The 15760-nt window shown below is 39.2% G+C and overlaps 1 pseudogene; it reads right to left on the bottom strand.

Annotated features, from left to right (window-relative positions):
• Nucleotides 1-386: 386 nt before the first annotated feature.
• Nucleotides 387-1784, bottom strand: LOC107004224 (annotated as a pseudogene).
• Between the last annotated feature and the right edge of the window lie 13976 nt (nt 1785-15760).

Below are 15760 nucleotides of genomic sequence, written 5' to 3'. Positions count from 1 at the left end.
ACGAATAGGAAGATAATGGTGTAGCAAATAGTGAAGATACTGACCTTAGGAGTTACATATGTTACAAGGTATAATGGAGGAATTAAGATTGAAGTAATGGGTTGACAACCAATGCACCAACGTGCAAATGAAAGGGTTGGTGAACGGCCATCACTCAAACGTTCACAAGAATAACAATAAAGTCAAAAACTGACACAAGGATGTAATGCACCATAATGCACCATATAACATATTATGTAATGCCCACTTGTGTCACTTAAATACACTATGCAATTAACTGTCCACTAATGACATAGTAACAATACAAATAAAGCATTTTATTAATATTAAAAATGCTAAATTACTAACAATATGTAAAAAGGAACTAAATTGCTGTAAGCAACATATTCATTAGCATTCCTCAAGCCTTATATTCTTCAATCTTGAAGGGTAATTCATAAAACTCACCAACAAATCCTAAAAATATAGTTCAACAGAAACAGTAGTGCAAGTAAACTACCGCATAAAATGTGTAACTATTAAAGAGAAGGTAGCGAAAGTTTATACTGCGATTGGGATCGGGAGTGGGATAGCTTATATGATTTGGCCAAGTTCACCAACTCCAGCGCATCTTCAAGCTTGGAATGCTCTGCCAAGACATTGACTACCCTCTGAATTGTTGCATTACAAATAGCAACTTTTGAAGCAATAGCTTTCTTATACATTTCAAGCGCAAAATCAAGATTATCCTTGTACCAAGCAAAAGAAATGAGCATCTCAAATGTTGCATTATCCGGATAACGTCCATTTTCCACCATTTTCACATACCATCTTTTTGCCTCCTCCTAGTTCGTATCATCCACATACATTTTGATCATAATGTTATAACTGAAAGCTGGGATGATGTCTTTCTTCCCCATCTCCTCAAACAGTTCAATCGCCTCGTTAACCTGGTTATTCGCAATCAATTCTTGTAATCTAACGGTGTAAGTCCCAAGTCAACATCGATATTCTTGTTTTGCATCAATACCCACAAATCTTCAGCTTCAGAAAACTTTTTACTTTCATAATACGTATTTGAAATCATATTGAAAGTCACTTTATCAGGTATAATTCCGTGTTTTTCCATCTCATCCATTACACTGAGAGCAGAATCCAAAGAACCAGCTTTCCATAATGCCTTAATCAAAGTATTATAGGACACTACGTCAGGCTCTATATATAGCTCCTCAGGTAATTCACAAAACAAATAATACTGATTATATCGTACTTCTCTGCCCTTGAGTAGGCCTCTAAAAGGGCATTGAAAGAAAAGACTGTTCGTTGACATTTTAGGTTTGGCATTTCGTCGAACAATTCACGGGCATGTTCATGCAGTTTTGCTGTACCATATAAGAGTATGAGACGGCTGACAAAGAACTCATTGCTGATTTCCGGGTATTGTTTTTGGTGTTCAAAAATGTCTTCGGTAGCAGAAGAATTGAATTCAAGGCGGCGAATAGCGGCTGTATAGTTGGCGCAACGGTTTCGGAATTTAGGAGATTCGGATGATTTTTTGAAGTTGTCAACAATGCTTTGAACTTTATGTTTTTCAGAAAGTTTGGATGTTGGTTTGAAGGAAGTTGTTTGGGGCTGTTCAGTTTTCAGCTTTACACTGACTTTGCGTTTCCCGGTGAAGAGTCCGTGAAGTCGTCGATAAACGGAAGAAGAAGAAGAAGCCATGTGAAGCGGCGTTGAATTGGAGTTTCGTAACTCAGGTTAATCCAATTAGGAGTACAGGCCTGCTCCTTTTGAAAGCCCGTTTAGTACCCAACATGCACTTTGAATGTTTTAAATTATATTTCTACTATATAAAATATTTATAAGATAATAATATAAAATATGTAATATTTAGGTTAGTATTGAATATAAAGATAATATTAATATTTCTCCTCGTTTATGATATCATAGACTTTTTTTAAAACATATAAAATATATTTATTTATTTTGTATATGCATATATTAGAACAAAATATTCACCGTGGTAAAGTAAATGGAATAAGAGATAGTATGTTGAAATAACAATAGATTGTATTAGGTTGAAAATATTTTATATGTTTTAATTTTCTCTATCTTTTGTAGGAGTACTAATGTTCTATTCAAACTCTGATTTCGTCGAAACAAAGTTGACTTTTTTTATTTTATCATTATATTTGCTTATTATAACTTTGTAAACATTAATTAAATACTTATAAGACTTATGAAAAATGAAACATATAAAAGTTACGAATAATATTTATTATCAAGGTTACAAGTAAGATGAAGAGACATGAGTTATAAACAATTCAAATGTATAATTTTAATAGACATTAAATGTATTACTAATTATGTATTGATTTTATTTGTAAAATAAATAAATAAAAGTAAGGATGAAAATACAAAAAATGAACAGAGAAAATATAATAATTAGCGACTACATAAAAATTATTAATACATTTCAAAGCAAAAAGAACGGTTATAGATTGTTACATATGAAAAAAAATGACATCATGAAAATGATATTTTATTTTTCAATTACTTTTATATTTATAATAAAAAAGAAACTAATCATCATAAATTTTTTGTTGTTGTTAAAATGAAATATTTATATTATTTTTTTTCCATAACAAAGAGAAAGTACAATACTAAAGGATCAAATGATTAGCATTGACAATATAATACATTTAGCTAAATTATTTATATAAATCAAAATTTAAAAAACTCTAGCAAAAATAACTAAGTTGCTAATACAATTCAAAGTGAAAAAATAATCTCTAATTATGCTTCATTTTCCCCCCTTCTACCATTTTCCTTTGCAACGAGATCCGCTATCATGTTTTGATCCATAAACTCTTCAATATATGCAATCAACTGAATAAAAAAAATCATATATCAATTAAAAATAATAATGTCAAAAGAAAGAACGAAATATAAACTATATTTGTATATTATCTTTTCAATAGTACCAACAATACTAAATAATAATTATTTCTTGAAATCTAACAAATATTATAAGCAAACTATATTATATCTGTAAAACTAACTATTAGAAAGAGCAATTGCATACGAACAACACATTGTTAAGAATTACAGAGATTTTTTTAATCACACTTACTTGATAAATTAGATACAAAAATAAAAAATATATATTAAGAAAGCATGTCTAAGTACATAAAAATAAAAATAAAGACTTTATAATGAAATATTTCTTACGTTCATATATCTTTTTTTGTTACATATTAGTTAATTCACAAACAATTATGATGAGGAAGAGAAATTATAACTTTGTATGTGAATCTTCATGAAAATAAATATGAATTTATATAGACAAAAGAAAGGAAATGAAAAAATAAGGACTTGAGAATGATATATTTATTAACTTCATGTACTTTTTTTTGTTACATGTTAGTTTCATTCACAAACCAAATACAAATTTATATAGACAAAAATAGAGGAAATAAAAAATAAAAACTTGCAATGAAATATTTCATACCTTCATGTACTTCTTTTTTGTTACAAACCAAACCTATATGGTGAAAAGAGAAAGGATAATTGTGAATGAGAATCTTTATGAAACTAATATAAATTTATAGACAAAATAAAGGAATACCATAAGATATCATAAACTTACAGACTTAATTTGGAGGTTATGGACATAAAAATTATGAGAGTTATGAATATTATTAAAAGTAAAAATTAAAGAGGGAAAAGTCATGGATAGTAACTCCTAGTAAATAAATTAAAAAATAAAAACAAAAATACTTAAAATGTCAAAAAAAATTACTATGATTTCATGATTAGAAGTGAGATAAACAAATAGGAAAAAATATATAGAGTTTTTTTTTTATAAATGTAACTACGTTAATAAAAAATTTATTTGTATAAATAAAGTAATACATTTTTACAATAAAATAATTTATTTAAATTTTAAAAAGTCAAAAATAAATAAATTATGTTTCTCCTTTTATTATAAGTGAGATAAATAAATAAAAAAATTATGAAGAGTTTTTGTTATAAATAATCCTCCATTAATAAAATATTTATTTGTAATAAATTTAAGTAATTTTTTACGATATTGATAAGCTCAAATTTACTTCTCGAAAAGAAGTATAAGCGATCGTATCAAGTAAAGATCTCAACTATGAGGTTGGGATCGATCCCACGAGGAAAATGATTTAGACTTAACTTTAACATAGTATTACTTCTATTTAGTCAAGTCCTTTCCGAAAACAAGTTACAAACACGGGAGGTTTTAAGCAATAAATGTACTTAGCTATTTCTAAATAAACAAGTGACAGGTTTAAAGATTTGATTTTTATCAAGTAATGAGAGTAAGGGGTTAAGTGTTCCCCACAGGTTCATAACGTGGTAATTCTAGCTATAACAATCCTTTCATAGTATCTTGCATGCAAAGTGGTAAGTTATTTATCCCTAATTCCTTGGTCCGGCAACTAGAAAATTTTACTCCGCACCTTGATCCGGCTACGTGTGTATGTTTTACTAAACCTTACCTTTACCTCATATTAAGCATGATAATCGATGTATGGCTTAGTTATTACTTCGCACCAATCGACACTAGCCTATTAGATACTATATACTAAATCTACGTTGATAATTCTTTTCTTATTATCTACCTCCTTAGTCTGGCAAGTAGAAACAAGGAGAGTTCTAACGCCTGCACTCCTTAAAAAGACTTCTAAACGAAAGAATTATCAATACATACAAGACATTATTCTAGGATTATTATTTTAGCTAATTTTTACCTTGTTAATTGCCCATGGTCCCCAAAATCACAAGTTCACAACTAGAACAATGAAATATGAAAAATATCCAAGAGTCTAACCCCAAAAATGAGGTTTTTACAAGTATTTATAATAATAGAGTCCTAACAAAAAAGGGAAATCTATTTAAGTAAAATCTTGACAAAAAACGTGTCTGAGTCGACGACTGGACCGACGGACCGTCAAGGCCCTTCGTCGTTCCATACTTAACTTCTTTTTATGTTGTTTTCTTCACCAACTTTCTGTTACCATCGATGTACATGGATGACGGTCCGTTGCGTGCACAACGGTCCGTCGATGGCTTCCGTTCTCCATACTTAGAATCTTTTGAAGATGGGTACTGGGGCTACATTCTGTTAACATTGACGGATGTGCAGGACGGTCCGTCGAGAGCCTCCTTAGCCCCACACTTAGTCAGAATTCCCCAAATTCCTTTAGCAGCCTTTTTCTTCGTACGACGGTGGCCACCTACGGACCGTCGAGGTCACGACGGACCGTCGATGGCTCCATAGGTCGTCACTTCTGCAATTTTCAGCACAATTATCCCACGTTCTCCTTCTGGACAGATTTCCTGCAAACAAAACGAAAACTACATTAAAACCAATACAAAAGAGCCTTAGACACACACTAAAATTAAGGAAAAAGCATTAAAAGTACCATAAAACCACGGTACATCAACACTCTCAACTTAAATTCGTTGTTTGTCCTCAAGCGACGCACTATGACTCACCACAAAATCTTTGTACAAGAGTATCCTTATTTTAGCCTTTTGCAATCATCTGGCTATCAATCCTAATTATTTTCATTATGTTTATGCATGCTATCACTATTAGACTTGCTCATGCAGATCAGACCATAACACAGACTCACCATATACCGACACCTATCCTCTTTGATCTCTCCCAAGGTACTAATTTTCCGGTATTGCAACTAGTGTCCTCACTTCAAAACAAGATCCTCATTTTTCACACAGTGATTTTAGTTTGAGTATAAAGATTATTTTTCAACACTCACTCTCAGAACAACTTCACACCTCATTTATACATATTGCGATAGGCTTGTCCTTATTTTCACTGCTTCAAGTTCACCATAATAGACTCATGGGATCACGATAGGACTTTCTTAGCTTGTAACTTAAGCTCAGGGTAAGGTAGGGTACATTTGGATGTATTTTAGTTACTTATTGACCTCCTTGACATAACGGCTAAGCGTCTTACCTTTTTATCATTTTATTCCGCCCTATTACTTAATTTTCTTGTATTCTTTGACCTTTCTATTCTCCTTTCTTTCTTCTTTTGTGTAAGTGACTATTTTCTTTTCTTGCTTGTATTTTCACATTTTCAAATATATTTTTTTTATTTCACTTTTCTTTCAACTTTTCTTGAGTCACTTTTCTTTTGTTCTTTCTCTCTCTTTGTTATTTTAACCCCACTTTCCGGAGCATGCCTCATAATAGCCACCCTCAACTCATGGCTTTGCCATGAGTCAAGGTACACAATAACCAAAGTTGGTTCAGGGTCACGACAAGGTTGTTTTCTACATTAGCCACCCTCAACTTATGCTTTTGGCATAACTTGAGGTGCACATGTCCAAGGAGGGACTAGAGATAAAACATTGTTCCCAGAAAAGATCAGTTGGAGTGAAAAAGAAAGGTCTATTTTAAGCTCAAATCATTTGGATCAAGAAGGGATGAATTTCATTCGGTTTTCTGTTATTTAGGCTAATGATTGACTGTGACAACCCCCTCGGGATCCACATATTCAGGTATTGTCTCTGCCATGGGCGGCCATTCGCTCTTTTAATCCCCTCTTATTGGCATGCAGCCTCAAGGGAGAATCGAACCCGTGACATATGGCTCCTTTACATCCCTCCCAAGGAGATCTCCTCTTAGCCTCTGCAACTCTAGAACTAGATGCCCCACCAGCCAACTCTATAGCCCTCAACTGGCGGGCCTCCTCATCAATAAGCGAGGCTCTCCTCGCAGCCTCCAACTCATGGCGCTCCTTCTTCCGAGACCGGGACTCATTCTCATCTCTAATATGGTGCCTCTTGGCACGCTCTCGTGGTGGAGGTGGTGGCACATCATTGGTGGAGAACAGGGCAGCCAACATCGTGTCCTCAGCAGGCTCTGCCGAAGGAGCCTCAGACTCAGGCACTCGAGCCTCCAGTATAGTGTCCAAGTCGGCTCTCAGACTCTCCACAGAATCCTGGAGAGTCGTCACATCCACTGTAGGGGCTGGCCGAGCGAGACCCCGCAGCTCAAATGCATCCTAACGCTGGTGGACCTCCATGATCTTCCGCTCAGTGTGCTGGGCCATATTCCTCTCTATGTGCTCTTCTGCCTCAGCAATGGACCTCTGCATCCAAGGCTGGATATGATGCAGAAGTGTGGACATTTAGGCCTCTAGTTTCTGGACCCTAGCTAGTGGGACTAGTGTAGCAGATGGAATGGAGCTGGAGGAGCTCGGAGCGGTGCTACCACCAGGAATAGACTCAACCAGAGTGGTGTCGGTAGGCTCAGATGTAGACCAATTATCCCCTTGGGACTGCTCTACCATGGCTTCCAGGTTTTAACCTAGCGACTGCACCTCTATATGGGGCCCTCTGTTGGGATCCAACTCATTGGCCTCATCCCGGATGAGACCGATATCAACTTGGCCAAGCAGGGTCTTGATCACATCAATGTGCCACACGGGTACTCCTGCTAAACAGCACAATGCAAAAAGCATGAACGGGAATGGATAAGTAGTACTGGCCTTAAAGTTCCTCTCGTGCATCACTGCCTGTAATAGCCATGCGAAGTCCACCTCGAACCCCACAATCATGGCAGCCATCAGCACTGCATGATCCTAGGTTACAATATTATTAGCAGCAGTGAAGGAAAGGCAGTGTCGGACCAATAGCCATAGGAACTTGGCTGTGAAGGTGAGGTTGGCCTTCTTGATACTCCCCTTGGGCTCCCGCACCCAATCGGCAGCCTTACCATCTACGGAGAGGTACTGTGCAATCCACCGCTTGGTGGTCTCTCTCACCTCTGGCTCACTCTGGAACTGGCTATCTTTAATCAACTTCCATCAATAGTTGAACTCAGCGGTGAGAGGTGTCTCGGTAGCATCAACATCCGCGCCATAGAGAAACCTGCGGATAGCCGGCAAGGAAATGTCAACCCGCTTGCAGCGAACTCGGACGTAATCTAAAGGAGCATGTTTAGTGGGGGCTGCCCGCCTGTCTAGCTGAGATCGGAGAGTCACCACATAGGAGGCGTAGAACTCTCGAACCATCTCCTCACCGTAGTGGCCTACATCCCGAGACGTCCACTCCAGTCGATGCCTGGTGAATATTTCTTGAATAGCCGTCATGGTGGGGAGACTCCCGTAAGAACCCGCCGCTCTAGTGTTAGGGCCCGAGCCATGAACCCCTTGTCATTCGGTAGCTTGACGTCAGTGTGTACTTGATATTACCCCTCAACACAACACCGGTTGGGCTGATCAGCAATCGGGGCGGAGACGCCAGTCTGGGGTACGGGAGTAGAGTCAGCACTATCAGCCTCATCATACGAGGCAGACTGGGATGCGGTGGCGGGAGTAGAGGCCTCCTCAGACCCGGAGACCTCTTTAGAACTGGACACTTCCTCAGAACTAGAAGTATCCTCGGAGCCAAATGCTCCCTCAGACTAGGCAGCAGACCCAGAAGGTTTGCCGGTCAGTATGCGCTCCTCTTCAGACTAGGAGGCAGTGACTCCTCCGCGCACCACCTTTGTGGGTGTGGCTCTGGTGGTGCATGCAGCAGGGGTGGGAGTGAGAGTGCCTGGTTGCACGTACTCCGGGTCACGCTCATTGTCTCAGCCTATGACAATCTGGATGGACGGGGCGACGGACTTGGAACGCCCTCATGAGTAGACGCGGTCTTGTTTTGGTGCCATTAGTACGTGCAAAGAAAAGCAATCAGCACCAGTACATGCAACAGAATAAAGCAACAAAGTAGAAACAGAAATGGAATGGAAGTGCAGTAGTTGCAGCACTGCATGATGGACCCATAGATGGTCCATCATGGGGGTCCGTCGAGGAACACTTAGTGAAATTTTTGTATATCATCAGAAGCAAAGGTTCTGATAGTGGCAATGATTGTGCAAGACGAACCGTCACAGTCAAGACGTGTATCATAGGGGTCCGTCGAGGGACACTTAAACTAAAATTTGAAAACATCAGAAAAAAGGTTCTGACAGTGTCGACGCTTGTGCAGGACAAACCTTCGCAGGCACGACGGTCCGTTGAGGGACACTTAGACTAGAATTTTTAAACATCAGAAACAAAGGTTTTGACAGTGTGGACGGTTGTGCAGGACGAATAGTCGAAGGCACGACGGTCCGTCATAGGGGTCCGTCGAGAGACACTTAGCCTAAGAATGAGAAGTGGGGAGTGACGGACCCCTACGACGGTTCGTCGAGGGCATGATGGTCCATCGACGGGGTCTCGTACTGTCCTTTAAGGATAGAATTTTTTTATTTTATTTTAGACAAATTAGTTCCCCTAACTTACTAATGCAGAGTATCCTTAACAACCCAAGATTCCCAAACAACTACCCAACATCCCATCATCCCTAGGGCAAGAATTTTTTTGAGTTTTAGCATTCAATTTTCAACAGCCTATCAACCCTAGCTCAGAAACAGAATCTGGAAACACACGCCATTTTTTTAACAAACCACCCCTATTCCTTTTCAATATCAGTGTTCTACGAGAAATTAGGACTACGGAGGTGAGTTCTCATGCAATAAGGGTTCAAAATTGGAGACCCACACAGTAAGAAAACAAGTTTAATCAGAAAACAAAAAATTAACGATAGTTAATTCACGGATCATAAAAGTATATTTGATAACTGGAGTAGAGGAAGAAGAATTAAGACAATTTTAGTTGAACAACAACACAAACACCACAAACACCGACTGGCAATGGATTGAAGAAACTGGGAGAATTGGGAGAGAAAGGGACTGTGGGAAATCAGAAGATGGAGAGGGAATGGGAGTTAATGGTGATGAAGTGGGGAGAAATGGTAGGAAATGAAGAGAGAAATGGTTATGAGGGGTTATGTGAAGAGGTGGGAACTTTAAAAGTGTAAAACTTTTAATATTCAGCCGGACGGGTCGGGTCGGGTCGGGTCGGTGGGTAAAGACGCGACGATTCTCCGTCGACGGACTGTAACAGGTTCAATGGTACGTCATGGGGGTTCGTCGAGGGTTCTATAACTTGGAAGATTTGAAAGACATACCTGGGAATGACGGATCCCACCGACGGTCCGTCGATGACATGACGGTCCATCGATGGTTCCATCGATGGGTTTAGCAGACCAATTCTCTGCAGATTTCTGGTGATTTGATACCTGCACATTTAACACCCATTAAGCTAACTTTTTTTGTATTTTCTGGACACTTTTTGGACACGGAACCTAATGTATGCTCTAGCCAAAACTACTAAAGAAAAAGAAAAGAGCAGTCAGACAGAACATTAAATAAATAAAAGCAAAAATAATGCAACTATGCCTGGAAAATCATGAAAAACCTATAGTTGGATAGAGGATACATATTGGGTTGCCTCCCAATCATCGCTTGATTCAACATCGTGACACGACGGAGGACTCTTGATTATTTAAAATTCATCAAGATGGTATGCCTCGATCACTTCCTTCGCCGTTTCAGCATGCCCTAATAGATTTCTATTCGCTGCCTATTCACCTTGAACCTCACACCCTCCTTGTTCTTCAACTCAACCGCATCATGAGGAAATAGTTGAGTGAGCAAATAGGGACCAGTCCATTTGGACTTGAGTTTTCCCGAAAACAAACGCAACCTAGAATTGAACAAAAACACTAAATCCCCAACAAAAAAATTGCGCTTCTCAATCTTTTGGTCATGTTACTTCTTCATCTTTTCTTTGTAGAGGCCTGAACTTTCATATGCCTTCAAACGAAATTCATCAAACACATTCAACCCGTTTAACCTCTGTTCTACAGCCTTATTCCAATCCATTTTCAACTTCTTCATTGCCCACATGGGCTTATGCTCTAATATCAACCGGTAAGTGACAAGCTTTCCCATATAAAAGTTGGTATGGGGACATACCTATGGGAGTCTTGTATACTTTCCGGTAGGCCCAAAGAGCATCATCAAGCCTGCTTGACCAATCCTTTCTACTAGCATTCACCGTTTTTGCCAAAATTTGCTTAATCTCCTTGTTTGACACCTCAACTTGCTCACTAGTTTGAGGATGGTAAGGAGTGGACACATTATGGCGAACCCCATATTTTTTCAAGAATCCATTAAACAAATTGTTGCAAAAGTGGGATCCCCCATCACTGATAATAGCCCTTGGGGTGCCAAATCTAAAAAATATGTTCTTTTTCAAGAACGCGGTGACTTTTTTCCCTTCATTATTCGCAAGTGCGATAGATTCCACCCATTTATACACATAATCAACTACCATAAGAATGTACTTCATCCCATGAGAACTCACAAAAGGGCCCATAAAATCAATGCCCCACATATTAAACAACTCAATCACAAGAATGGGATTTAGAAGGATCTCTTGCTTTCGCGAAATGCTTCCATCTCTTTGGCATCTATCACATGCCTTGGTGAACTCATGAGCATCTTGGTGGATGGTTGGCCAATAGTAGCCACATTGCAAGATCTTGTGAGCAGTCCAAATATCACTATGATGCCCACCTACAGGCGAAGAATAACATGCCTCCAAAACACTTAACATCTCAACTTCCGGCACACAACGCCGAATAAGCCCATCAACACAACTCCTATATAAGTATGGCTCATCCCAAAAGATTTTTTTCACATCATGCATGAACTTTTTCCTTTGATGAAAGGACAAGTCCGGTGGGACGATATCACTAGCCAGATAATTCGTGAAATCTGCAAACCATGGAATCAAGTCTTGGGAGGCGACCAATACATGATCATCAGGGAAAGTATCATCAATCTCAGCCTTTTCACCCAACTCTCTCATTGCTTCATCTTCTAATCGGGACAAGTGATCAACAACTTGATTTTCGGTCCCTTTTCTATCTTTTACCTCAAAGTCGAATTCTTGCAATAGTAATACCCAACAAATCAACCTTGGTTTCGCATCCTTTGCCATCAAATATCTCAAACCAGAATGATCAGTATGCACTATAACTCTAGTGCCAAGCAAATAGGAGCAAAGTTTCTCGAAAGCAAAGGCTATAATAAGGAGCTCTTATTCATTCACGGTGTAGTTCTTTTAGGGTGCATTAAGTGCTTTACTAGCATAGTAAATGGAAAGAAGGTTTTTGTCCCTTATTTGTCCCAATACCACACCAAGAGCAACCCCACTCGCATCACACATCACCTCAAAAGGCTTGCTCCAATCCGGAGAAATGATGATAGGTTGATATACCGTGGTTTCACGGTATTATTAATACTTTTTCCTTAAGTTTAGCGTGTCCAAAAGCCTTTTTGTGCTAATTTTTATATAAGTTTCTCCTTATTTGCAGGAAATCTGTCTAAAGATGAATGCAGAGGTTTTTGAGCGAAGAAATGCAGAAGAGACCACCTACGGAGCTTGTGACGGTCCGTCATGCTTGTGACGGTCCGTAGGTGGCAGCGTAGTGCAGCTGCTGAAGGAAGATGGGGAAGTCTGACCAAGTGTGGGGTTACGGAAAGCGTGACGGACCGTTGTAGCCATGACGGTCCATCCTGCAGGTTCGTCATGAATATCAGAGAAGTAGCCCAGTACCCATATTCCAAGAGTTCAAGTGTTTTGGAACTGAGACCCTCGACGGACCGTTGTGCTCGTAACGATCCGTCATACCTGCCGTCGAGGGTAATGAAGAGAGCAGCATAAGAAATTTCATCAAGTATGGGACGACGGAGTCCATGATGGTCCGTCGTGACCACGACGATCTGTCGCAATATCCGTCGATGCAGCCGCGTTTTTGACAGATTTCCAGCAAATAGAGTCCTTATTTAATTAGGTTTTTATTTTCTATAAATAGTTCGAAAAACCTCATTTTTGAGGTTAGACTCTGGATTATTAGATTAGACTCTGGATTATTTGGTTAGGCCCTTGATTATTGTTAGATTCTTGATTATTTTGAGATTCGTTGAATTGATTATTGGTGATTTTTGTTGATTAATCAAGCGAACTTTCGGATTTTACTCTTTCTCATTGAAGTAAGTACATGAATTCTTATACCATATATTTGAATATTGTGATTATGACTATGGGTAACTAAACTCCATAACTAGGGTTGTGGGAACCATAGGCAAATAATGAGGTAAAACCTAACTAAAATAACAATTCTAGAATAGTGTCTTGCATGTATTGATAATTCTTTCGCATAGAAGTCTTTTTAACGGATGGCCAACGTTAGAACTCGCCTTAATGCTACTTGCCGGACCAAGGAGGTAGATAATAGGAAAAGAATTATCAACATAGATTTAGTGTATACTATCTAATAGACTAGTATTGATTGGTACGAGGTAATAACTTAGTCAAATATCGAATACGATGCTTAATATGAGGTAAAAATAAGGGTTAGGATAGCAACACACGTAGCCGGACCAAGGTGCGGAGTGAGATTTTCTAGATGCCGGACCAAGGATTTAGAAATACATAACTTATCACTTTGCATGCAAGATACTAGGAAAGAATTGTTATAGTTAGAATTATCAAGTTATGAACCTGTGGGGAACACGTAAACCCTAGTTACTTTGATTAAGTGATTAAACTCCAACATTCGAAGTTGTTAGTTGTCTCCTTTTATTTCGCTAGTTATAAACATTTATTTAGGAATAGAAACCCCCCTTTTTATCATTTTATGCTTTCTAAGGAAGTAATTGACTGAACAATAGTAATAATAGATTGAAGTTAAGTCTAAACTATTTTCCTCGTAGGAACGATCCCGACCTCACTAGTTGGGTTATTTACTTGACACGACCGCTTTACTTCTTATTTGAGAAGTAAGTTTGAGCGTATCAAATTTTGGCGTCGTTGCCGGGGAAAGTAGCTTTTAGATTATTTTAAACTTATTACTATAGTTATTTTCTTGATTTTACTTTGTTTTATTGTTTTTGATTCGTGCAGAACCACCCTCCTTGTATGCCAAATACACGGAGAGGAAAGAACCCTTGTTTCGCTACGATCACGAATTAGAGCGTACACTACGCAACATGAATAGAAACTTGGGAATTAATGATGATGATCCAAACCAGAACATGTCAGCTCCGGTTGATGTTCATGGTCAGTTGTTACCTGATGCTCCGGGTGAACACCAATAGAGGGGACAAAATCCCGCTCCACGGCCCCAAGCATACTACAGAGGCTATGACAACATAGCAGACTCCGATGGGCCACTTGTATTGCCTCCTCGACCACCAGGCCACACCTTCGTGGTAACTAGTAGCCTGATGCAAATGCTCACTCCCAGAGGTTTGTTTTCAGGGCTACCTTCTGAGGATCCACATGCCCATATAGCTAAGGTAAGGGCAGTGTGTAAAAGTTGTGTGGGGAGGCCTGATTTGGATCTAGATGTAATAGGGCTCAGAGTGTTTCCTCTCTCACTGACGGGAGAGGCTGCTATGTGGTTCACTGAGCTCCCATACAACTCAATCTTCACTTGGAACCAACTAAGGGATGTCTTCTTAGCACGCTACTATCCGGTCTCCAAGAAACTAAACCACAAAGACAGAGTGAATAACTTTGTGGCACTACCAGGAGAGTCAGTTAGTAGTTCTTGGGATAGATTCACCTCATTCTTGAGAAGTGTTCCAAATCACCGTATAGATGATGAGTCACTGAAAGAATACTTCTATCGGGGACAGGATGATAACAACAAAGCGGTATTGGACACTATAGCAGGTGGATCTTATGGAGAATGTCCTTATGCTGAGATTGCTGAAAAATTAGAAAAAATCTCCCGGAATAACAAAGCTTGGAGTACTAGGAAGTCTGATACAGGGAGAAACACCTTCGCAGTGCAGTCCACTCACAACCCAGCCACAGATGAAATTCGCGAAGAAATGGCTCAGATGAGAACTGAGCTTGGGTTGGTACTAAAACATGTCACTGGGGGTGCAGAAAAGATTAATGCAGTCAACTACTTGGCTAAACCACCACCCCCTAACGATGAATGCTATTATGCGGAGGACACTTATGCAGTAAATGAGCAGATGGGGGGTTTCCGACCAAGCGCCCAAGGCTCAAATCAGGATAATTGGCGCCAAGGTCAAGGGAACCAAGGTCGGAACTATGGTAACTACAACCGTGAGGGTCATTATGTCCGAGATGGAAACTACAACCGCGACAACAACTTTAACAGGGGTAACTATGCTAATAGAAACGACAGGAATGGGCCCTATGTCCCTCCTCAAAATCGTAAAGTTACTCCTAGGGATGGTGGAGATAGTATGGCGCGAGTTGAGGATATGTTGCACAAAATGATGAGGAGGTTCGATGCTAGTGATGAGCACATTAAAGAGTTAAGGGGTGATTTAGCTAGTATTGGGCAAAAAGTTGATACACATGCAATTTCGATTAAACAGATCGAATTGCAAATGGCCCAATTATCTGCGACAGTGAACACACGGCAACCGGGCACTCTTCCTAGCAACACTGTCCAAAATCCGAAAAATGATGCACACTGTATGGCAATCACTACTCGGGGTGGTAAGCAAACCATTGACCCACCTATGCCGTCTAATGAGGAAAAGGTGAGAAAGGATGATGATAAGGTGGTAAAGGGTAGTGGTGAAGCAGAAGAGAGCACTGGAAAAGATGCAGAAGTCCCTATGAAGGTAATTCCCATGCCTAGACCACCACCACCCTTCCCTCAGAGATTAGTGAAAAAGACCGAGGATGGTAAATATCGGCGTTTTATAACAATGCTGAAGCAGCTTTCTATCAATGTCCCTTTGGTAGAAGCTCTAGAACAAATGCCCGGTTATGCCAAGTTTA

The sequence above is a fragment of the Solanum pennellii genome, chromosome 11 (assembly GCF_001406875.1).
Source record: "Solanum pennellii chromosome 11, SPENNV200".
NCBI classification, from domain to species: Eukaryota; Viridiplantae; Streptophyta; class Magnoliopsida; order Solanales; family Solanaceae; genus Solanum; species Solanum pennellii.
This window is presented reverse-complemented; position numbering and strand designations above follow the sequence as displayed.